Source organism: Panthera uncia, chromosome B1 (assembly GCF_023721935.1).
Source record: "Panthera uncia isolate 11264 chromosome B1, Puncia_PCG_1.0, whole genome shotgun sequence".
In the NCBI taxonomy this organism is placed as follows: Eukaryota; Metazoa; Chordata; class Mammalia; order Carnivora; family Felidae; genus Panthera; species Panthera uncia.
In genome coordinates this window covers 47,906,244-47,931,740 of record NC_064811.1, presented here as the reverse complement: position 1 = coordinate 47,931,740, position 25,497 = coordinate 47,906,244, and the positions used below count along the sequence as shown (strand labels likewise).

General features: G+C 33.6%; 2 pseudogenes; both read right to left on the bottom strand.

Moving 5' to 3' along the window:
- Window positions 1-4,127: 4,127 nt before the first annotated feature.
- LOC125924136 (uncharacterized) lies at window positions 4,128-4,220 on the bottom strand (annotated as a pseudogene).
- Window positions 4,221-22,706: 18,486 nt separating this feature from the next.
- On the bottom strand, window positions 22,707-23,877 carry LOC125923951 (dnaJ homolog subfamily A member 1-like; annotated as a pseudogene).
- Window positions 23,878-25,497: the final 1,620 nt, after the last annotated feature.

Genomic DNA, 25,497 nt, shown 5'->3' with positions numbered 1-25,497 from the left:
GAGAGGATTGACTCCAATTTTCACAGAAGTTCTACTATGGGTGAAAGAACAGCATCTCATGCTACACATAAATCATTTGTTAAATAAATAATCAATCAGTGTGGCAAGCTTCACTGTCTTATTTTAAGAAATAGCTACAGCCACTCCAGACTTCAGCAACTACTACTTTGATCACTCAGTGGCCATCAATGTTGAGGCAAGGTCCTCCACCAGCAAAAAGATTACAACTTGCTAAAAGCTCAGATGATGGTTAGCCTTTCTTAGTAATAAAGTATGTTTTTAAAACAATGTTTGTATATTGTGTTTTAGGCATAATGCTGTTGTTGCATATTTAATAGACTCCAATATAGTGTAAATGTAACTTTTGTATTTACTGGGAAACCAAAAAATTCATTTGACTCACTTTATTGTGTAATTTGCTTTATTGCAGTGGTCTAGGACCAAATCCTGACATCTGAGGTTTCCTTGTATGCACTGTTAGATCTTGCAAGCTCTGATTCCAGCTTATTTCTTTAGTTTCATCTTATAATAATCTCTGTCATATACTGGTTCAGCCTCATAAACTTTTGCTTCCTGGGAGAGAGGTCATGCTTTCTTCACATATCCTTCTTTTGTACCTGTATATGCTGTGAGGGGTTTTGCCAGTCCCCTTCACTTAGGGGCATTTCCAGAGAACCCAAGAGATGGATTAGAGCATGTCATGATGCCACTTTGAGATCATTTTGTAACAATAAAACTCCAGTGTTCCATATTCCATTATGAGTTGGGTTCAAAATAGCTAATAAAACTTCCATGGAATGAGGTGTTAATGGAGGATAGAGAGACAATACGACCTATTACAAAGCTTAAAAGTACCAAATGACAAGAATGAAAATAACACCTAAAATATGAAATAACTTTATATTTTAGCATAGGCTAATGCCTCAGACTTTATCAGAACTGGAGAGTTAGCTGCAAGTCCATAATACTGTGCTAAAATAATAGTGATACAGGTGAGCAGCTGAGGAAAACTTTCAGTGTACAACAGAACGATGAACAATTATTTTAACTCTCTCCTTTGTTTACAGACTTGACTTTTTCATGTTAATAAGTATCCCAGAAGCCAAGCTTTTTAAATCGTAAATAATACCACTTATTTTGCAATTCCTTTTTCTAAGTGTAGAAGACAGCTGACCAAACCAAAGCAAACAACACTAAAGTATTTCACAAAGTGTAACACACAGAGGCCAAAATAGAGGTTTGCTATTATACCAATCCATGACATGGAAGACTTAAGTTCATTTGGGCAGCAAAAGAGAGTGGTACAGTGTATTAATACCATGAGAATGGTGAATTATTTCTTTATACTCTGGAAAACCAGCTGTGCTGAGACTTAGCAACAATCTTAAAATAGATGGAATGTGTGAAAATCTGGTCATTGTTGTCAACTATTTTCATGTTCTTTACTGTGATTTCCTTATATAAGGAGTATCCACTCCAAAGAAATTATGTGCTGCTTGTCAGAAAAATTTAAAGTTATGGAGATACAGAGAAAGAGAGAAAACAGTCAAATATTTTCTTCAAGCAACTAGTTGTAGCTTTTTGACTTATATTAGCAGACTCGGTTGCCAGTTACCATGGTAGTTAAACCATACTCAAAGTTTTGACAGAGTCCTGGAAAGTTAAAACAGATTCTCTATTTAAACATAAAAAAGTTGAAACTGGTAGACTTTTAAGGACTATAATTTATGTATTAATCCACAACAATTAATTATTGACCTTTGAAACACTAAAGAAAGTAACTAGAGGTAATTTTTCTTCAGTAAATTATATCAATCCAAGGATAAAAAAAATGAAGCTTAAATTGGGCAGCAAATGGCAATATTTGTAATAGTTGTGATTTGTTTTGGTAAGTTCTAAAGTGATTTTTTGTTGTAATATACATAGTTTTAAATAATTAACTCATTTTTTTGTGATTTCTCCTAGTCTGTCAAGCAGTTAGCAATTTCAAGACTTTTGACCTTAATATATACCACGAAAGATTTTGGTTTTGAGATAATAACTGGTGCAAAGGCCAAGTCTATGTTACTCGTTATGGTGGACAAATCTCTCCCAGAGGCCCCAACCTATCTTGTCAGAGTTTACCATGTAACTCACTCTGTACACTTCAGAAACAACAACGTACAGATCATTATCTGTCTACTTCTTATGCCTCTTGGATCTGAATTTCTGTTTATAATCTCACCTGGTTTTGAGTTTCCCCATTCTTACTACCACCTCATGACATCATTGAAAATGAGATTGAAAACAGTATCAGCAAAGTGAAAATAACATTTAAAATACAGTAACAGTTTTATCACTCCTCATAATATCAAGAATGTGGAGTAAAAACAAAATGAAACAACTCATGCTTTGTGTGATGCACAAAAACTAAAGTTCTCTGAAATCTTTCGTAATTCGTAAAATGGGCGTAATGTGACTGAATCTGATGGGCTATTTTAACATTGGGATAAGTATGTAAATCAAGTCTATTCCTTAGTATATTATAAAACTTGGAGTTTTAGGAAATTTGGGATTTGTCAGGTTTTTTTTTTTTCAACCATGTATCTTATCCAATAGCAAAGCAAGTTGATTCTCGTTTCAGAATATACCTTTGAAATTATTTCTCAGTACCTTCCCCAATATTACTTTAGTCAAAATAATAACACAGTGAGAGACTTCTAACTCTATGCCCTCTTGCCCTTTACATCACTCCCATAATACTTAACAAAAAAAAAGGAAAGTTGCTTTACATTATTCAACTTTTCAAAGACCTGCAGTGATTTCTTTCTACTTTTAAAATAAAAAGCAGTGTAAATATTCCTTTTCAGTCTACATTATTAGGTTCCTAGCTTACTAGCTAATCTCAAAAACAAACCAAAACAAGAAAACCCAGAACTCCAAACCAAAACCAAAAACCAACCAAACAACAGAAACAACATCCACCTCAGGGCTTTTTCATTGTCCTCTCTGAATGAAACATTCTATGCAGATATTCCAGTGGCTTATTGCCTCAACTTGTTGAGGTCTTTATACAAATATTACCTCCACAACAGTTTTTTGATTGTCCAAACTAAAATGATATTCCCTCTCACTTTTTAATTTTATTCCCACTGCTTATTTTTTCTCCATGACACTTAATGCTACCTACCATTATGTTATCTATTTATTTATTTATTTTTAATTTTTTCCCCAGCTCTAGAATCTAGGCTCTCAAAGGGCATTAGGCTCATTTTGTTTTCTAATAATCAGTAATATGTGGTATATAGTAAGTACTCAATACTTAGGGAAGTAATAGAAAAACATGATTTAATGAATAGAATATAACTAAGAGCTATCAGTATAACAAAAATATAATACAAATTACCTTATATACACCTCCAAACAATGAGGTGGACATTTAATATATTTTAGATTTTATAGATAAAAATTGAGACCAAAAAAGCTTAAATTACTTGCCCAATATCTAAAATTACTCGTTCAATATCTTGTATCAAGTAGTTTTTTCAAACGTAGCTCTTTTGTCTCTCAAAGATCCTTTATCATTATCAAGAATACCACTTTCCTTTGGAGAATAGAGATGCAGCATGAGCTGATCAGTGATTTTTAGAGCAGGTTTCACATTAGAATTACCTGGGGAACTTAACTACTGAAGGTTAGACATCATTTCAAGACAACTGAATCAGAATATTGAGAGTAGGGCCTGGGCATTATATGGTTCTAATTCTGACACCCTAGGTGTATTACATCCAAACTTCTATTTGTAATGTCAAATCTAGTTGGTAGTTGATTTTTTTCTTTCTCTTTTGTCTTTGTGTCATTGAAAAACAAACAAAAAACATTAGGGCAAATATTAAGTAAATTCATAAAATTAAATCAGACACACACAAAAAAGTACTTTTTATGTCATTGATAAAGGTAAAAAGAAAGCTTTCCAGAATTGTAAAAGCAAAATAAATGCAAAATAACACCTCAATGTGATACTCCTACATGGACCCTCAAAGGATAAATGAAAGGCCAGTTTGAATCTATTAAAAGCCTTAAGTATATATATACACCCTATCACCCACAATTTTCTTTCTTTCTTTTTAAAAATTTATGTCTTATAAAAAAAATATAGACAGTTCATGAGTTTGTGTGGGGGCATGCTAATCTTCTCCGTATCCTTCCAATTTTAGTATATGTACTGGTGAAGGGAGCACCCACAATTTTCTCAAAATTATCCTATAGAAATGCTCACACAAATGTGCAAAATATATATGTAATATTTATTTCAGCATTTTTATAATCTAAATCAATGTAAACAAACATGGATAAGGAATAAAAGGACATTGTCTAGGTAGGAAAAAAGGACAAAAGAGCATCATCTTCCATATCTGACACACATATTCACAAAACACCTTTAGATAGAGAAAAATATTATTTCACAGGGATGTTTTAACATTGCAGTTTTGATTGACTACCTTCACTAGAAAAGTGACATGAGAGAAGGGCTCTGTCCTGTGCTGAGGTGCCAAGTTTTTGTTTTTGTTTCAATTAAAATATATGTGATGTATAACCTTGTATACATTTAAGGTGTCCAACATGTTGACCTGAGACATGTACATAGTGTCATATGATTGTTAATGTAGCAATAATTAGTATTTCAATCACATCTTGATTTTTTTTCTTTTCAGTCATTAGAAAAATTGAGATTTAGTCCCAGCAAGTCTAATGATTATAATTCAAAATTGTAGTCTATTTTCACTACTAACGCATTAGGTCTGTAGAATTTCTTTACTCATTGCAAATTCGTTTCCTTAAGCAACATCTCTCCAATTCTGTCACACACCCAAGACCCTGGTAACCTCATTTCAATTTCTGTTCTTACAAGTTTAGCTTTTTGAGGCCTCATATATAAGTAATATCAGATAGTATTTGTCTTTCTCTGTTCCACTCATCTCACTTCTCATAAGGTCTTCAGGATCCATCCATGTTGGCACAAATGGCTGGATCTCCATTCTCATGGCTAAAAAATATTCCATTGTGGATATATACAGCACAATTCTTATCCATTCACACAGTGATGGGTCCTTAGGTTTTTTCCACATCTTGGTTATGGTGAATAAGTCTGCAATCAACAAAGAAGGTGCATATATCCCTTTCATGTCCTGTTTTCATTTTCTTTTCATGTATAACCAGAAGTGAAATTGCTAGATTGTATGATAGTTCTTTTTTTTCTTAATGTTTTCAGGAATCTCCATATTTTTTTCCATAATGGCTGCACCAGTTTACATTCCCATAGTGCACAAGCAAAAAGTTCCCTTTTTGTCCATCCTCACTTCATGCTATCTTGAGTATAGCCATTCTAACAGTGTAACATAATGTTTCACTGTGATTTTGATTGGCATTTTCCTGGTGATTAATGAATTTGAGCACCTTTTCATGTACCTGTTGGTCATTTGGGGAAAAAAAATGTTTAGGTCTTCTGCCCATTTTTTTCATCAGGTTTTTGTTTTTGTTTTATGTTATTGAGTTGTATGAGTTCTTTATATATTTTGGATATTAATCCCTTAACTGATATATGGTTTCCAAATATTTTCTCTCACTTCATAGGTTGCCATTTCATTTTGTTGACCATATCTTTTGATGTGCAGAAGCTTTTTATTTATTGTAGTCCCATTTGTTGATATTTGCTTTTGTTGTGTGTGCTTTTAATGTCATATCCAAAAAAACTATTGCCAAGACTAATGCCAAGGAGCCTCTTTTCTGTGCTTGCTTCTAGGCATTTTATGGTGTCATATCTTATGTTTAAGTCTTTCATTCATTTTGAGTTAATTTTTATGAGTAGTGTAAGATAAGGATTAAAATTTATTTTCTGCATGTGCTAGTCTTCTCAGCACCATTTGTTGAAGAGACTATCCTTTCCCCATTGGTTGATCTTATCTCTCTTGTCATATATTAGTTGACATTATATATGGGAGTTTAATTCTGGATCTCTATTCTGTTCCATTGACTTACGTGTCTATTTTTATGCTGGTACCATATTGTTTTAATTAGTATAGCTTTGTGGCATAGTTTGAAATTAGGAAGTGTGATGCCTCCTGGTTTGTTATTCTTTCTCAGAATTACTTTGGGTATTGAGGGTCTTTGCTTATTCCATACCCATGTGAGGATTGGTTGTTCTATCTCTGTGAAGAATGTTGTTGGAATTGGTGTTTGAGTTGTAGATGGCTTTGGGTAGTATGAGCATTTTAACAGTATTAATTCTTTAGATACATGGACATGGAATGTCCTTTCATTTGTTTGTGTTGTCTTTGATTTATTTCAAAAAATCTTGTAGTTTTTGTCATAGGGAGCATTTTCTTTCTTGGTTAAATTTATTCCTAAGTATTTAATTGTTTTTGATGCTATAATGAAAAAAAAGTTCCTTTTTCAGATATTAACATAGAGAATTGCAAATGATTTCTGTATGTTGATTTTATATACTGTAACTCTATAAAATTCATTGATTAGATCTACCAGATTTTGGTTTAGACTTTGGATTTTCTATGTAAAAGTCATATTATCCTCAAATAATGACAATTTTGCCCTAATTCCTCTAGCTAGGTTTCTAGTACTGTACTGAATAAAAGTGTTGGGAGTGGGAATCCTTGTCTTGGACCTGATCACAGAGGAAAAGCTTTCAATTTTTTACCATTGTATATGCTGTGGGTTTGTCATATATGGCTTTTATTATGTTGAATTATGTTCCTTCTAATACCCAATTTGTTCCTGTTTTTTTTTTTTTTTATCGTGAAGGGATATTGTATTTTATTACATCCATTTTTTGTACCTATTGAGATGATCATGTGATTTTTATCTTTCTATTGATATGATGTATCACATTTATTAATTTTTTATATGTGAATCCTCCTTGCATCCCAGGGATAAATTCCATGAGGTCATAGTATATAATCCTTTTAATGTGTGGGTTTGCTAATACTTTGAGAATTTTCATGTCTCTATCCATCAAGAATACTAGTCTATGGTTTTCTTATACTGTCCTTATCTTTCTTTGTTATCAGGGTAAGCTGGTCTGATAGAATGAGTTTGGAAGTATTTCTTTTTCAATTTTGGGAGGAGAGTTTGAAAATTATTAGTGTTAATTCTTCTTTAAATGTTTGATAGCTGTTGTGAAGCTGTCTGGCCCTGCAGTTCTGGGCTCTGATGTTTCAATTACCAATTCAGTCTTTTAACTTATTATTGGTCTGTTCAGATTTTCTATCTCTTCCTGATGTAATCTTGGTATATCGTGCATTTCTAGGAATTTATGTCTTCCAGATTATCTAATTTGTTGGCATATGATTATTCACAGTAGATTCTTATCATCCTCATTCTTATCATCCACAAATAGATTTCTCATTACAGCATGTCTCCTCTTTCATTTCCAATTTTATGTGTTTGAATCTTCTTCTTCTTTTTTTTTTAGTTTGTTAAAGGATCATCAATTTTATCTTTTTGAAAAATCAGCCCGTAGTTCCATTGATACTTTATTTTGTTTTTCTTATTTCTCCCTCTTTACTTCCATTTGGATCTTTATTATTTCCTTCTTTCTGCTAACTTTGGACTTAAATTGTTCTCCCCACCTCCCCCCACTTCCTTGAGGGGTAAAGCTGGGGTATTCATTTGGGATCTTTCTAATTTCTTAATATAAACATTTATAGCTTAAACTCTTCTCTCAAAACTCTTACAACATCACTTTTTCAGATATTTGATTTTTTTTAAATTTTTTATTTGACCCATTGGTTTTTCAGATGTGTAATGTTCAGTTTCCACATATTTATAGATTTTCCAGCTTTTCTCTTGCTGTTCATTTCTAGTTTCATACTGTTGTGTTCATAATGAGTTATTGGTTTGATTCAATATTCTTAAATTTACTAAGACTTGTTTTGTATCCTATCATATAATCTATCCTAAAGAATTTTTTTTTTTTTGCCCTTAAAAAGAATGTGTATTTTGCTGCTGTTGCATGGAATGTTCTGTAAATATCTAAGCCCATTTCGTCTAAAGTATGGTTCAATCCAGCATTTACTTGTTGTTTTGCTGGGTGATCTATCCATTGCTGAGGTCGCTTCTTCTTCTTATTGTCTATTTTTCCCTTTATATCTGTTAGTATTTGCTTAATACACTTACGTGCTCTGATGTTGGATATGTATATATTGACAGTTATTATATCCTGATGTATCGATTCATTTATCATTATGTAATGACCTCCTTTGTCTCTTGCTGCTATTTTTGGTGTAAAGTCTAGTAAAGTCTATTTTGTTTAAGTATGACTACCTCTTTTGGCTCCATTTGCATGGAATATCTTCTTCTATTCCTTCACTTAGAAACTATGTGTGTCTTTAAGGCTGAAATGAGTCTCTTGTAGGTAGCATATATTGGGTCCTTTTTTTCTTAATTCATCTAGTTACTCTGTGCCTTTTGATTGGTGAATTCAATACATTTACGTTAGAATGATTATTGATATGTAAGGACTTACTAATGCCATCTTATTAATTTCTGATTATTTTGTATTTCCATTGTTTCTTTTTCCTCTGTCTTTGCCTACTTGTGTAAATTGGTTATTTTTTGTGGAGGTGTGTTCTACTTTGTTTCTTTGTCTTTTGTGGCTCTACTCTCAGTTTTTGCTCTCTGGTTACCTTGTGGATTGCATAAAACATTTTATAGATAAAACAGTCCATTTTAGTCTGGTAGCAACATATCTTTAAACAGCTATAAAGATGCCACCCTTTTACTTCTCCCTTTTATATTATTTATGTTATAGTTCACCTATTTTATGTTGTACATTCATTAATAGTTTATACTATCTATAGTTATTTTTACTACTCTTTAACTTTTATACTATTGTTGAGCAATTAACATGCCATCCAAATATAGCGTTATAGTTTTTTGACTGTCTATTCACCTTATTGTGCCCTTTCACGTATTTACGTGTCAGTGATTAGTGTCTTTTCATTTCAGCTTAAAGAACACCTTTCAGCATTTCTTGCAAGGCAGGTCCAGTGTTGGCAACTTTTTTTTCCTCTATTGGAGGGAGTAATTGAGAAGGTGTGACTATTCCTTAACCTGTGAGCTGGACCTGGGCAATTGGAAGCTCCTTATCTCCCCTGTCCTTAGAATGTATGCTCTGTCTGCTGTTCCCACAGAGGGAACCATTTTTCAAGGACACACCCTTGAGAGTGCATTATGTTTGGAGACCCTCTGGATGGTATATGTGACTGAACTCAGTTAAGGCTTCTATATAAACTTAAAAGATTCTGGTAGGCAGGTGTGCAGATCTACTCATCTTGCAGACACCTAAGACACACCTTATAAGTTTCCTTGCATATTAAATCTGTCACCTACCAATCTGGAGTGGTTTACATTTCTTTAGTCTCTCCCTCTGTGTACAGGAACCAGTTTGCAAACCAACATCTTTCAACATTTTGAATATGTCATTCTACTTTCTCCTAGTGGGTAGAGTTTCTGCGGAGAAATCTGCTGATAGACTAATTGGGTTCCTTTGTAGGTTACTTTCTTTTTTTCTTCCCCTGGCTGCCTTTAAGATTCTTTCTTTAAAATTGATTTTTTGACAGTTTCATTATAATGTCTCTTAGGGAAGATGTTTTTGCATCAAAATAATGAGGTGCTCTATTAGCTTAGAGGACTTGTATGTACAAGTGCTTCCCCCAGATTTGGGATGTACTATCTATTATTTCTTTAAATAAACTATGTCTTCTCCCTCTCCTCTTTTTCTGGAATCCCAATTATTCTAATATGTTCTTTTTGATTGAATCTGATAGTACTCATAGGCTTTTAAAAAATCTTAGTTCCCGTTCTTCTTTTGACTGAATTGTCTTTATTCCTATACTCCAAGTCATTTATTTCTTCCATCTGGTCTGCCTTGATACAGATGCAATCTTTTTCATTCTCCATTTCATTCATTGATTTTTTTCTGCTCCAGTATCCATATGGCTCTTTCTTACCATTTCAATTTCTTTGATAATGAATGGTTTCTATTCATTAATTTTATTCCTGATTTCATTGAATTGTTTTTCTGAGTTTTCATGTAGCTTTTTGAATTTTTTTCATAACCACTATTTTGAATTCTTTATTAGTCTGTGTATGTGTTTGCGATCCATGTTGAATTGTCATATTCTTTTTGTGATACCATATTTTCTTGATTTTAAAATATTGTTTGTCACTATGTGCTCTGGCTTTTGCATTTGAAAAAAATATTTTCTTTTTTTTTAAAGATTTTTAAAAATGTTTTTATTTATTTTTGATACAGAGAGAGACAGAGCATGAGCAGGGGAGGGGCAGAGAGAGAGGGAGACACAGAAACCAAAGCAGGCTCCAGGCTCTGAGCTGTCAGCACAGAGCCTGATGCGGGGCTCGAACTCACACACTGTGAGGTCATGACCTGAGCCAAAGTTGGATGCTCAACCAACTGAGCCACCCAGGCGCCCCTGAAATAGATATTTTCTTGAATAAACTTTTGTTTTGTTTCTTATAATTCATCAGGCTGGCTATAAGAATCCTTTCTTTTGTATTCCAAAAGGTAGCACTATAGCTCAGGTTTGTGGCTTCTTCCTTGGCCACTGATCATTGCTTATTTTCTGAATAAGCTCCCTGTCTACCAACACTCCCTCTCCTGAATGCATTGGGTGGAATACATATGGAGCTGTCCCCAGAGTGTAGGGAGATGTGCATTTATTATGTGGAACTTTAGGGGTGCCAACAGACCTGGTGAGGAGATCTTCTAGTGGGGCATTCCCAGAGGTTTGTGAGCAGACTTCCTGTTGAAGTCTTGAAGCAGACAGCAGAAAATGGGTTCCTTTAATATCCTTTGATACTTTTCTCTACTTCTTTCTCTTTCTTCTCCTATCCCTAAATTATAGTGGTTGCTCTTCAGAAATCAGGGTGTTGCTAAAGAGAAATGTTTTTTTTTTTTTCCCAGCCATAATCCACACAACTTGGATAACCAAGCAGTTACTCACCAATTCACTTTCCACCTCCTCTATGGGAGAGGTTGCTGCTACCTGCCAAACAGCTTCGTCCTTGAAATGTCACCCTGGGCAAGGGTGGCTCTGGAGAGTTCATCTCTCTCCTCTGTATCCAGGCTTTTTTTTTTTTTTTTTCATCACACCAGTGTCATGTTGGAATCTCTTCTCAGGCAATATGAACTTCTAAAATTTCTCTTTCATCTATGGGTATCTGTCCAGGTTTTTTTCCCCTGATTGCTGCAAGTAGGGGTGGGGCAGGTTTGCCAACTCCCTTAGGTCCACAGCCCTTACTGAGGTCTTATTTATTTTCAGATTCACAGGTGAGCAAGAGTACTGTTAAGTCCCTTAGTGTAATTTGCTGAGGCAGTTTTGTTCAGTTATGGATGTAATTGTTAACAAAAAAAGGGGAGAGAAAAAAGGAATGACTTACGATTCCATGACACTAATGTTACTCTTTGTGAAGTACCATGTTTAACAGTCTCACTTTGGTTATGTTGGTACCATTCTTCTGGCTTGATGAAATAAGACTGCAAGCAGTATTATGAAATATTCTGAATTCCTAGCCAAAGAGTTAGTTCAATTCCAGTTGCCTATTCCAAATTGTTGGAAAAAAAAAAAGATTCTAAGTAGAAAGCAGAAAACAAAAAAAGTAAAAGGACAAGATATTGTAATCTCTTATTAAGAAATGTAGTCTAAAGATCTCACTGAGATCTGACTCCAGAGCAATGTTTTGTTTGGTTATGTGTTTGTGGGTAGGCTAGTGAATGGATGCTTAAATTGGCAGTCGAGTGAGTATTTAAAATAAAGATAAAGGGGTTGAAGGAAAAGACTGTTCAGATTATGTTAAGAATGAGACACAGGGGTGCCTGCGTGGCTCAGTTAGTTAAGCATCTGACTCTTGATTTTGTCTCAGTGTAGAGCCTGCTTGATATTTTCTCTCCCTCTCTGTCCATTCCCCCTCTCAAAATAAATAAACATTAAAAAATGACAGACACATAAACAAATGAACATAGAACGCTTAAAGGAACAAAATAATAACAAGCAAACATTCATGCTTGAAGCAACAGGATCAACATTTGTATCTGATAAAGTATTTGAGAAAGAAAGAAATCTACAACACAAAGAGGGTTATTTTATGATAATAAATGGAATAGTCTATACTGGAGATATTAGTGGTCAGTGTGCTAAATGACATATCAAAGCATGTTAAGTAAAAACTCTTAACACTACAAAAAAGAAGTGACTATATAGACTAGCAGTAGGGGCCTGACTACCACCATTCCTGCAACATAAAACAAGTAGACAAAAAAAAATCATGGTTTTAAATAGCATCTTGTAGGCTTTAGTCAAGTGTGGCATGGCTGTCCAAAATGGAAGCTATTCTACTGCAAGTTTATATGGTTACACATTCTTATCAACACTTGTTATTGTCAACCTTTAATTTTTGGTATTTGGGAGTGTGTAGGAGTATCACACTGAGGTTTAGAAACTTTATTTTTCATTTCTCTCATGATTGACACTGAACACTAGTCATATAATTATTAGCTATTTGGGAATATTCTTTTTGGAAGTTTTTGTTCAAGTATTTCCCCCACTTTTAACTTAGTGTTTTCTTTTCCTGACTGATTTGTAAGAATTCTTTATGTTTTCTAGATGTGAGTTATTTAGAAACAAACATACACATTAAAGGAACTGGAGAGTAAATAGATAACAGAGACAGCAAAAGAACTTCAGAATATAAAGAAAAAAAATCCATTTGAGGAGATAGAGAATTAGACTTTCACCCATAAATGAATTACACATTATAAAATAGAATCAAAACAGGAAAGAGCAATTTGAAAAAAAAAATAGTGAAAATCAAGCATTTTGTAATAGTTTTGAATGAAGATGCATTAGTTTTGAATAAAAATGCACTAGATGAAATAGAAACAAATTCAAGAAAAGATAGAAAAATTAAATGATCAATTCAGAATATTAAATGTTCAAGTTTTAAGAGTTCTAGAAAATGAGATCATGGAAAATTGGTAAAAATCTTTTTGCATTGTAGAAAATAGAGCCTGGGGAGAAGATTCTAAATGTTTTCAGGAAGAAAAAAAAACTGGTTCATATAAATTATCATGAACCTGATACTAGAAATTCTCAGCTGCTATATCTAGAAATTAGAAATACAGGGAGCATCAGTGTCAGAATTATGGGGAAAATATTACCTAACCAAAATATCAATCAATACTTCCATAGTCAAAGAATGTAAATATTAACCAACAATTTAACATAATTTTGTCATATATTTATGTAGATATTTATATATACATATTTGAAAAATGCAAAGAAGAGTACTGAGGGAGTGTTTGTAAGAGAGCTAATTTGTCTCTACCATTAAGGAAACAAATGACATTTTAAAACTGAGCAATCCTTGGGGCACCTGGGTGGCTCGGTTGGTGAACTGTCACAGACTCTTGGTTTTGGCTCAGGTGGTGATCTCACAGTTTTGTGAGCTTGAGCCCTGTGTCTGGCTCTGTGCTGGCAGCATGGAACCTGTTTCTCTCTTTCTCTCCCTCCCTCTCGCTGCCCCTCCCTCCCTCCTTCTCTCTCAAAATAAAAAAATAAACTTTAAAAGAATTCATAAAAAAATAAAATTGAGCAATCCTCAACATCAGCATATTGTTTAGATTGTATAAATATTAGGCAATTAAAATAGCTGACAATTGAAAGTGGTTGTTGAATTGTATAGGGTTAGATTACTGGGGATCTAGTGCCCTAAATTTCACCCAAAATAATTTGGAGCTACATATATATTTGGTGGGAACATCACCCACTGAAATATCAATAGGGAAATATTTACTAGAGGCTTTGTATAGCAGGTCTCATTAACTTAGATATTTGCATATTTTTTGTACCTGAATCTAATTAGTATTTATACAAAAAGTGATTGGTACCAGAAATTAAGACTGAGGAAATTGCAATGAGTGATAGGTATATTAATATTGGGAACATCGTTCTAATGTCCTTTTGCAATACTTAAGGGAATTGGAAAAAGTGAAGAATGTGAGTAATTAAAGTCATTTCTCAGATAAATCTAGAAGACTGCAGAACTCACATAAGTAGAAAGATTCCTTTGAGTTTGCTGTTGCAAGCTAAGAAATAGCCCTACTAATTATTAGAAATAAGAGAGACTGTGAGGAGATAATATAATGATTTATGGGCTTTCCTAATAATTTGGCAGAAACATGACCCAAATGCAGAACACTCATTTACAGGCCTTGGGTGCATGAGATTTGATAATTTTTGATACCAAGGAGTTAAATGGATAAACTTCAAGAGACTTCTTAGAAAATATCTGATGTTTGATATGTAATCCTGAGCTATCCTGTGACAAAGAAAAAAGTTTTCATTTTAATGGAGGAATACTGTTTTTGTTTGTTTCAGCTCAATAAATTCTGTTCAGTAAATTAGATTCTTAAATATGTGCTTATATACTGGGCATCAAATAGTTCTTTAATAAAGCAGACATTAATATTCTTCATTTTTCCTCCTTCCTTCTTATTAGTTGCCATATTGAGCACCTCCTCGATGGCGAGAATTGTGCTAGTGTTTTAAAATACACTAAAAATATCAAAACATCTCAAGGAGTTTCAGGAATATTCTGCACATGAGGAAATATTTGTTTGGAGATATTAAATAAATTGTTCGATATCACAACACTGGCAAAGGGAAAATATAGCAAATGTAATATTTTTCTATTACATTATGCTGTATCATTTTAAACATATATATCTTTTTAGTCAACAAGTGTTCATTGAGTGCTTAGTGCCTATCATGCTCTATTATTGACAGTGAGAGAGAAATAAAATGCAGTCCCTTTCTTTATGATTCTCATAGTCTAGTGAGAGAGTATTTGCATAAATACGTATTTGCGGAAGCATGAAAATTTTGCTTTGGCTTTAGTATTCCTTTTTGGGAATTCTATACAAGTTGAGAAAATGAATTAAGAGCAGAATGCCACTATAAAATATCATGAGGAAGAAAGATTCCAAAACATCTATGATAAATCATCTGATACAAAAGATAGTAAGAAGAAAATTTAAATTAGAGAAAAATGATGTACTAAAAAACATATTTTGTTTTCACTTATCAAACTTGAAAATTTTTCCACAAGTGATTTAGAAATATTTTTTCTGATGCTTTTAAGCCTATCAAGTCAAATATTTTGAACAAAATCTTATTGAACTGAGTGCAGTAGAATGTCAATCATTTTCTGTGGATGAATTTCAAAGAATTTTTAGTTTAACCCAAGCTATAAATTCCAAGAAACAGAACTCTATCTTTGAAACTGGTGCAGAAACACTAGTTCTTGATTCACATTCTGCTGTATGTACCAACAAAGTGTGAGGAATATTATTGAATTGGTATTTTTCTTATTTTCCTAATAACAAATTTAGACATAAAGATACAACCATACATTTGTTTTAAGTTTTATTATGCTGAGTTGTGAAGGATTTAATTCTTCTCGTTTACTTGGTAAGAAACTTTTAGGTCTCACATAGCTAACAACTGTGTGAATCTGATAGATGAACTATTTATCGAATGGAAAATCAGTGAAACAAATGTCATACAGCTGTGACTGACAATGAAGTAAATGTAGTGAAACCTAGGAGTGACATGTAAATAAACAGATGATGAGTATTTTTTCACATTCTTCAATTGTATGTTAGAGTAATTATAACACATTCTCATGTAACAAAAGTGCTGCCCTTAAGCAGGAAAATACTTACCACTACTTAATCCAGACACATTTATAAGATATAAAATAGATGATGGAACTGCTTTGTCAGATATCAGATGTTCAAACAAGATGGAATAGAAGTGATCACATTTTTTAACGAAGAGTGAATTAAAGATTTAACACCATACTCTGCCAATAACAATGCCAACTTTCAAGACAGCTTGCTTATAGAGAACTCAGTTTATTTGTTGGAATCTGCTAAAGAAATAACCAAATGAGTGTGACTTGAGACCAAAAGTATTTCTTACATTCTGTCTGCTATAAGGAGTCTCCCAAAAGTTTGCTTCACAGAACATGCTAAATTAATGTGCATGGAATGAAAGCTGAGATGCATGTGGGAATTTGGAGGTTTGTTATATTGAAACCAATTAAATTTCTCCATTGCTATATTTTTAGATCCAAGATTAAAAGAAATTTTATCTCAGGCAGTAAGTGTAAAACAACAGCTAAGCAAAAATATTCCTGATAAAATAATATGTGAAGACATTTTTAAGTCTTCTGAAAACAGGCAGAATCTTCTTTAAGCAGTGCAAACAACTCCAATTTGAGAAATTGATTTGATGAAATTACAAGAATTGAAGAGCTGATAAATCTCTACCTAGATGATAAAAGACTTTCAAAGTTAGTGGCAAACATTATCATCAACAGTATCCTACACTGACAGAATTATCCCCCAAACAATTGCACACCTACCAACCACACTGAAAGTGAGTGAAGTTTTCCAAATTAAAATTTCAAACTATTTGAATTGATATTTACATGGTTAGGAGTGAAATTATAATTATCACTTAGGGAAATTTGAAAAAATTTTAAAGTCTCATCACTTCATTCTATGATGGTATTAGTTGGCCTCCCCCAAATATTGATTTTAACATTCAACTATTTGGCATTCAATCAAAAAGTGTATTGAGGGCATATCTATAATTTCAATGTGGTACACTAATCTGCATTAGTGTATTTATTACTAAAATTATCAGGTAATAAATAGAGTAGGCAGTGGATTCTGTGGTAGGAAATCAAGAAAAGCTCTATACCAGTGTTTTGAATAACAGTTTCTCAAACAGCAGTCACTTTTATAATAGTATTGAGAAAAAAACAAGGAATAGTGATAACCAATTTGACACAAAATTAAGAGTTACTGAAATCAGGAGACTATAGATGCTGGAGAGGATGTGGAGAAACAGGAACCCTCTTGCACTGTTGGTGGGAATGCAAATTGGTGCAGCCGCTCTGGAAAGCAGTGTGGAGGTTCCTCAGAAAATTAAAAATAGACCTACCCTATGACCCAGCAATAGCACTGCTAGGAATTTATCCAAGGGATACAGGAGTACTGATGCATAGGGGCACCTGTACCCCAATGTTTATAGCGGCACTCTCAACAATAGCCAAATTATGGAAAGAGCCTAAATGTCCATCAACTGATGAATGGATAAAGAAATTGTGGTTTATATACACAATGGAATACTACGTGGCAATGAGAAAAAATGAAATATGGCCTTTTGTAGCAACGTGGATGGAACTGGAGAGTGTGATGCTGAGTGAAATAAGCCATACAGAGAAAGACAGATACCATATGGTTTCACTCTTATGTGGATCCTGAGAAACGTGAAAGAAACCCATGGGGGAGGGGAAGGAAAAAAAAAAAAGAGGTTAGAGTGGGAGAGAGCCAAAGCATAAGAGACTGTTAAAAACTGAGAACAAATTGAGGGTTGATGGGGGGTGGGAGGGAGGGCAGGGTGGGTGATGGGTATTGAGGAGGGCACCTTTTGGGATGAGCACTGGGTGTTGTATGGAAACCAATTTGACAGTAAATTTCATATATTAAAAAATAAAAAATTAAAAAAAAAAGAGTTACTATAGTTATATTTACAACTGTAATAAAACAGTATTATTTTTGTATAGGTATCATTATGTCTTCTGTGTTGATTGTACAACCAGTCAAATATGTTATAAAATGTGCATATTTAGTATAATATATGTAATGCATTGCATTTGAATATTTATGTGAATGTTCAGTTTTACCATTAAAGGAAAGAGGACAGTTTTATTTATACCAATTGTGAATTATCAAAGATTATATACATACTTTCATATTCTGGGAAATACTAATATTTTTTTCTTTTTAGGCTCAAGAAATAAGTTTGCCTCTCCTGTGATCATTGGAATTTATGAGAGTTGTCAGGGCCTACGAATTAAAACTAGGTAAAATGGTACTGTTATAATTTCTCTTTATTAAAGGAGAAAGTTCTAGTTGTTTTCCTCTATAGACAGGGCAGATAGAATAAGGGGGAAAAAAAGAAAGATGAATATAATTTTTACCAGTTGACTTCCAGTTCTAATCACACAGTCCTCTCTAGTATGAAAATAGGCAGAAAGAAGACTGGAATCAGCATTCCATACCCCATCCAAAGGAAGCCAATGGGGCTTCTGCTCTCAACTGGTACAAGGAAATGTTCAGGTAGTGTTAGCACTGGTGAAACAGTGTAGAGGTCCATTATATGATTTGCTACCTAAAGTGACTTTAGAGTGTCATTCAGAGAAAACAACTTGTGTGGATCTAACCTAGTTCTTCCAGTGTGAAGTTCTGTTTTTGTAGTTTTTATTTATCCTTTAAAATTCTAGCATAATTAACATAGTGTTATATTAGTTTTCAGGTGTAAAATATAATGAGTCAACAGCTCTCTAAAATATTTGGCACACATCGTAAGGATACTATGATTTTTTTTTAAGTTTGTTGATTAGTTTTTTAAAATTTTATTTTAATTCCACTTAGTTAACATAGAGTATTATTAGTGTTATTAGTTCCAGGCATACAATATAGTGATTCAACACCCTGTACTCATCATGACAAGGGCACTCCTTCATCCCCATCACCTGTTTCTTTCTTTTTTTTTTTTTTTCCCATCACCTGTTTAACCCATCACCCTACCCCCTTCCCCTCTGGTAAACATCAGTTCTCAGTAAATAAGAGTGTGATTCTTGATTTGTGTCTCTTTCGCTCTGTTATTTTTTTCCCCTTTGCTATTTGTTTTGTTCTTTTAAGTTCCACATATGAGTGAAATCATACGGTATTTGTCTTTCTCTGACTTTTTACACCTAGTATTATGTCTTTGTAAATGGCAAGATTTTATTTTTATGGCTGGATAATATTCTATTGTATATATAGTGGAATATATATATATATATATATATATATATATATATATACATACACATACACCCCATCTTCTTTATCCATTCATCAGTCAATAGACTCTTGGCTAGTGTTGATAATGTTGCTATAAACATCAGGGTGCACATATCCCTTGAAATTAGTGTTTTTCTATTTTTGGGTAAATCTCAGTAGTAGTATTGCTGGATCATTAGGTAGTTGTATTTGTAATTTTCTGAGGAGCTTCGGTACCATTTTCCAGAGTGTCTGCACCAGTTTGCATTCCCACCAACAGTGTAAGATGACTCCTTTTTCTCCATATCCTCATCAACACCTGTGGTTTCTTGTGTTGTTGATTTTACCCATTCTGACAGGTGTGAGGTGCTATATCATTGTGGTTTTGATTTGCATTTTCCTTATGATAAGTGATTTTGAGCATCTTTTCATGTGTCTGTTGGCCATTTGGATGTCTTCTTTGGAAAAATGTCTGTTCATGACTTCTGCACGTTTTTTAGTGAGTGTTGAGCTTTATAAATTCTTTGTATGTTTTGGATACTAACTCTTCATAGGATATGTTATTTGCAAATATCTTCTCCCATAAGTTGTCTTTAGTTTTGTTGATTGTTTTCCTCCCTGTGCAGAAGCTTTTTATTTTTAAATAGTCCCAATACTTCATTTTTTCTTTTGTTTCCCTTGCTTCAAGAGACATATCTAGAAAGAAGTTACTATAGCCAATGTCAAAGAAATTACTGCCTGTGTTCTCTTATAGGACTTTTATGGTGTTAGGCCTCACATTTAGGTATTTGATCCATTTTGAGTTTATTCTTGTGATGGTGTGAGAAAGTGGTCAAGTGTCATTCTTTTGCATATTGCTGTTGAGTTTTCCAAATTCCATTTGTTAAAGAGACTGTCTCTTTCCTATTGGATTTCTTTCCTGCTTTGTTGAAGATTAATTGACCTTGTAGTTGTGGACTTCTTTTTTAATATTCTGTTCTATTGATGTACGGGTCTATTTACTTGTTTTACTATGGGTACTTACCAGTACTCTATTTACATACTTTACTATGGGTACTTACCAGTACCATACTGTTTGATTATTATAGCTTTGTAATGTAGCTTAAAGTCCAGAATTGTGATGCCTTCAGCTTTGTTCTTTTTCAAGATAGCTGTGTCTACTCAGGGTCTTTTGTGGTTCCATACAAATTTGAGGATTGTTTATTCTAGCTCTGTGAAAAATGCTGGTGGTATTTTGCTAGGGATTGCATTAAATCTGTAGGTTGCTTTGGGTGCTATAGACATTTTTAAAAATTTTAATGTTTATTTACTTTTGAGAGAGAGACACAGACAGAGTGTGAGTGGGGGAGGGGCAGAGAGAGAGAGAGAGAGAGAGGGAGACATAGAATCCAAAGAAGGATCCAGGCTCTGACCTGTCAGCAGAGAGCCTGATGCGGGGCTCGAACTTACAAACTGTGAGATCATGACCTGAGCCAGTCACACGCATAACTGACTTGAGCCACCCAGATGCCCCAGACGTTTTAACAATATTCTTACAATCCATGAACATGGAATGTCTCTCCATTCATTAGTGTCATCTTCAATTTCTTTCATCAAGATATTATAGTTTTCAAAGTAGAGGTCTTTCACCTCTGTGATTAGATTTTTCCTAGGGATCTTGTTATTTTGGGTCTAATTATAAATGGGATTGTTTTCTTAATTTCTCTTTCTACTTCATTATTGGTATATAGAAATGCAACATATTTCTGTACATTAATTTTGTATCCTGAAACCTTACTGAACTCATTTATCAGTTCTAGCAGTTTTTTTGGTGGTGTCTTTAGGGTTTTCTATTTACAGTATCATATCATCTGCAAATAGTGAAAGTTTTACTTTTTCTTTATTTATTTGGTTGCTTTTTATTTCCTTTTGTTGTTTCATTGCTGTGGCTAGGATTTCTAGTACTATGTTGAATAAAAGTGTTGAGGATAGACATCCTTGTCTTATTCCTGATTTTAGGGGAAATGCTCTCAGTTTTCCCCCATTAAGGATTATTTTACTTAAGAGTTTTTCATATATGGATTTTAGAATGTTGAGGTATGTTCCCTCTAAACCTGTCTATTTTGTTGAGGGTTTTTATCATGAATGGATGTTCTACTTTGTCAGAAGCGTTTTCTACATCTATTGAAATGATCGTATGGTTCTTATCCTTTCTTTTATTGATGTGACATATCACATTGATTGATTTTCAAATACTGAACCACCCTATAACAGAAGAATAAATCCCACTTGATCATGGTGAATTATTTTTCAATGTATTGTTAAAGTCAGTTTGCTAATATTCTGTTCAGAATATTTGTATCTGTGTTCATCAGGGATATTAGCCTGTACTTTTTTTAGTGGTATCTTTGTCTGGTTTTGGTATCAGTGTACTGTTGGCCTCATAGAATGAATTTGGAAGTTTTCCCTCTTTTCTATTCTTTTCCAATAGTTTGAGAAGAATAGGTATTAACTCTTCTTTAAATGTTTAGTAGAATTCACCTGTGAAGTCATTTGATACTGGAATTTTGTTTGTTGGGAGTGCTTTGATAACTGATTCAATCTCCTTGCTGGTAATCAGTCTATTCAAATTTTTTATTTTTTCCTGTTTCAGTTTTGGTATTTTCTATTTTTCCAGGGATTATCCATTTATTTTAGGTTGTTCAATTTGTTGGCATATAGTATTTCATAATATTCTCTTATAATTGTATTTATGTGGCGTCAGTGTTATCTCATTTGAGTCCTTTCTATATTTTGTCTTGATAAATCTGGGTAGAGGTTTATCAAATTTTTTGTTTTATTTTGTTTCAAAGAGATGGCTTCTAGTTTCATTGATCTGTCCTATTTTTATTGTTGTTTTCTTTTTTTGTTTGTTTCTATACCATTTATTTCTGCTCAAATCTTTATAATTTTCTTCCTTCTGGTGTTTTTAGGTTTTATTTTTTGTTCTTTTTCTAGTTCCTTTAGGTGTAAGGTTAGGTTGTTTATTTGAGCTTTTTCTTGTTTCTTGTGGTAGGCCTGCATTGCTATAAACTTCCATCTTAGAACTGCTTTTGCTGTATCCCAGAGGTTTTGGAGTGTTGTGTTTTCATTTTGATTTGTTTCTATGACTTTCTTATACCTTCTTTTATTTCCTGGTTGGCCCATTCATTGTTTAGTAGCATGCTATTTAACTTCCATGTATTTGTGATCTTTCTAGATTCATTCTTGTGGTTGAGTTCTAGTTTCATAGTGTTGTGGTCAGAAAATATGCATGTTATGATTTTTATTTACTTAAATTTGTCAAGATTTGTTTTGTGGACTATTATGTGATCTATTCTGGAGAGTGGCCCATGTCCATTTGAAAAAAAAATGTCTATTCTGCTTCTTTAGAATGGAATTTTCTGAATATATATGTTAAAACCATTCTTTCCAGTGTGTCAATGAAAGCCATTTTTTTTCTTGTTGATGTTCTGTTTAGATAATCTGCCCATTGATGTATGTGGAGTGTTAAAATCTACTATTATTGTATCATGATCAATTAGTTCCTTTATGTGTTTATTAATTTTTAATTTTTAAATTTTTTTAGCTTTTATATTTGAGTTTATTCTTCATTTAACTTAAAAACTATAGTTGAATATTGAAAACTATAGCAAGTAGTGAGCTATGATTATAATCCTTTACTCATTCACCACTACATATAAAATGCCAGCAGTGGTATTCACTGGCCCCATTAAGAGGTCTGACACTGAACACCACCCCTAGAATGATGTTCATCATCTTCATATGATTTTCCATTGTGATGGCACTTCCTTTCCTGATTTGGATCATAGTTCACCAGTTCCATCTTCTCCGTTTCATCGATCTCTTTTACTTCCTTCATCTCGACTAGGAGTTTTTCCAGATAAGGGAGTTTATCAGGAGACAGAGTTATTCTCAGGAAAGTTTACCTTAAATTGCATGATTAGGCAACCCTTTTCATATGGTCTATGATAAATTGGCATGCCTTCATTTAGCATATCCTTGATGTTTCCATACTCGAAAGTCTGACCAGGATGAGAGGTGGTGAGGATGGTTCAGTTGTCAAGAGTAGATACTGACTTTTGAAAGTCACACAGTGTTTCAACCAGTTGTATATCCATACACATGAAAAGGTCTTCTTGCTCAATAAAAACATCATGGTCCATCTGGTCTAAAATAATGATAATATCCCTCGGTTCCAGTGCTGCTTCTTGGTCTCCTTCACTATGGAATGTTATCTTCTGGCCATCTTTCATGCCTTTGTTAATAGGAATTTCTAAATCTTCTCTTGAACTGCAGCTTTTTTTTTCCTTCCACTGCAGCTTTTACATCTATCTTTACAATTGATCCATTCTCCATGGCCTGGTACTCCATGAACACAGATTGGATTTGCTGAACCATTCCAGGTCCTATTTAATGAATTCTTATTTGCATTCCAGTACTTTGGTAATTGGGACAACATGATTACCACCTCAGTCCTCACATTTGTCACAAATCATGTTCTTTTGCAGAGCTAGTTTTCTTGTTGCACCATTATATAAATATAAGGTTATTGAGAAAGATATACAACATTTTTACCTCTCCTTTCTCTCTGCATCCTTCCTCCTCCTCCAAAAAATGTATTAAAGTTCTCCATGGGGGAGCCAAAACTACCACCTCCACCTTCTTTAATTACCTGTTCTCCTCCTTTGTCATTTAATTCCCTTTTCTTTGCATCAAACAGCACTTCATAAGCTTGAATCTCTTTAAACTTCTTTCCTTCATTTGGATTTTTATCAGGGTGGTACATCAAGGCCAGTTTCCTGTAAGCCTTTTTTAATTCTTCCTAGGTGGCATTGGGTTTGACTCCCAAAAACATCATACTCAGTGGTTTCTTTCACCATTTTCTACAGCTGGTGAGTGGGCTGAGGCCAGTGTGGGGGAGGAGGAAGGATGCAGACAACTCTGGCAGCCACCACTCTTCCCCTTCTCCCTGAACATTCTGTAAAGTTCCCTGTTAATAACTGTTTAATGTATTTGAGTGCTTCTATGTTGGTGCATAAATATTTACAATGCTTATATCTTCTTGTTGGGTTGTCCCCTTTATTATTATAGAGTGTCTTTTTTTTGTCTCTTGTTACAGTCTTTGTTTTAAAGTCTGTTTTGTCTGATATAAATATTGCTACTCTGGGTTTCTTTTGACATCCATTTGCATGATAGATGTTTCTCCATCCTCTCACTTTCTATCTGCAGGTGTCTTTAGGTCTGAAATGAGTCTTTTGTAGGCAGCATATAGATGGGTCTTATATTTATTCACTCTGTCACCCCATGTCTTTTTATTGGAACATTTATTCCATTTACATTAAGTACTTATTGATAGATATGTATTTATGGCCATTTTATTATTAGTTTTGTGGTTGTTTCCGAAGATATTTCTGATTGTTTCTTGTCTTTCTTTCATATTTTGCTGATTTTCTTTAGTGACATATTTGGATTTCTTTCCTTTTATTCTTTGAATGTTTATTAATGTTTTTTCATATATAGTTACCATTAGGTTTGTATATAAACTCTTCTGCATATGGCAGTCTCTATTAAGTTGGTGGTCATTTAAGTGTGTACCCACTCTGTTTTCCTCTCCTCCCCACATTTTAGGGTTAGGTTATTATATTTTTATATCCTGTTTTGTGAAATCCTTGACTGAATTTTTAAAGAAATATTCATTTCTATAGATTTTGTGTTTCCTACCTCTATCCTGTCACTTTTGGTGTGTCCTTTACACTCTAAGTGCCCCCTTTAATATTTTTTGCAGGGCTGGTTTAGTGGTCATGAAGTCTTGTCATTTTTATTTGTTTGGGAAACTCTTTATCTCTCCTTCTGTTCTGAATGATAGTCCTGATGGATAGAGCATTCTTGGCTGCAGATATTTCCCATTCAGCACTTTAAATATATCATGCCACTTGCTTGCTAAGATATTGTTGAAAAATCTCCTGCTAGCCTTATGGGTTTTCCTGTGTAAGTTACTTTGTAAGTTACTGACTTCTTTTGTCTTGCTGCTTTTAAATTTTTTATCACTATACTTTGCCAGTTTAATTACAATATGTCTTGGTGTGGTTCTGCTTTTGTTGATTTTGATAAGAGTTCTGTACCTCCTGGATTGGGATATCTATTTCAAGATTAAGGAAGATATCAGCTATTTCTTCAAATAGATTTTCTGTCCTCTTTTTTCTGTCTTCTTCTTCTAGGGCTCCTATAATATGAATGTTATTAGACTCAATTGAATCACTGAAATCCCTAAGTCTGTTTTCATTTTGTATAATTCTCTCTCTCTCTCTCTTTCTCTCTCTCTCTCTCTCTTTAGCTTGATAACTTTCTATTACTCTGTCTTCTAGGTCACTACTTCAATCCTGTACTACTTCCAGCTTGCTGTTCATTCCATTGAGCATGTTTCTCATTTCGTTTATTGAACCTTTACATCTGCTATGTTATTCCTTATCTGTGTGTTAAGGGTCTGACTCATGTCTTCT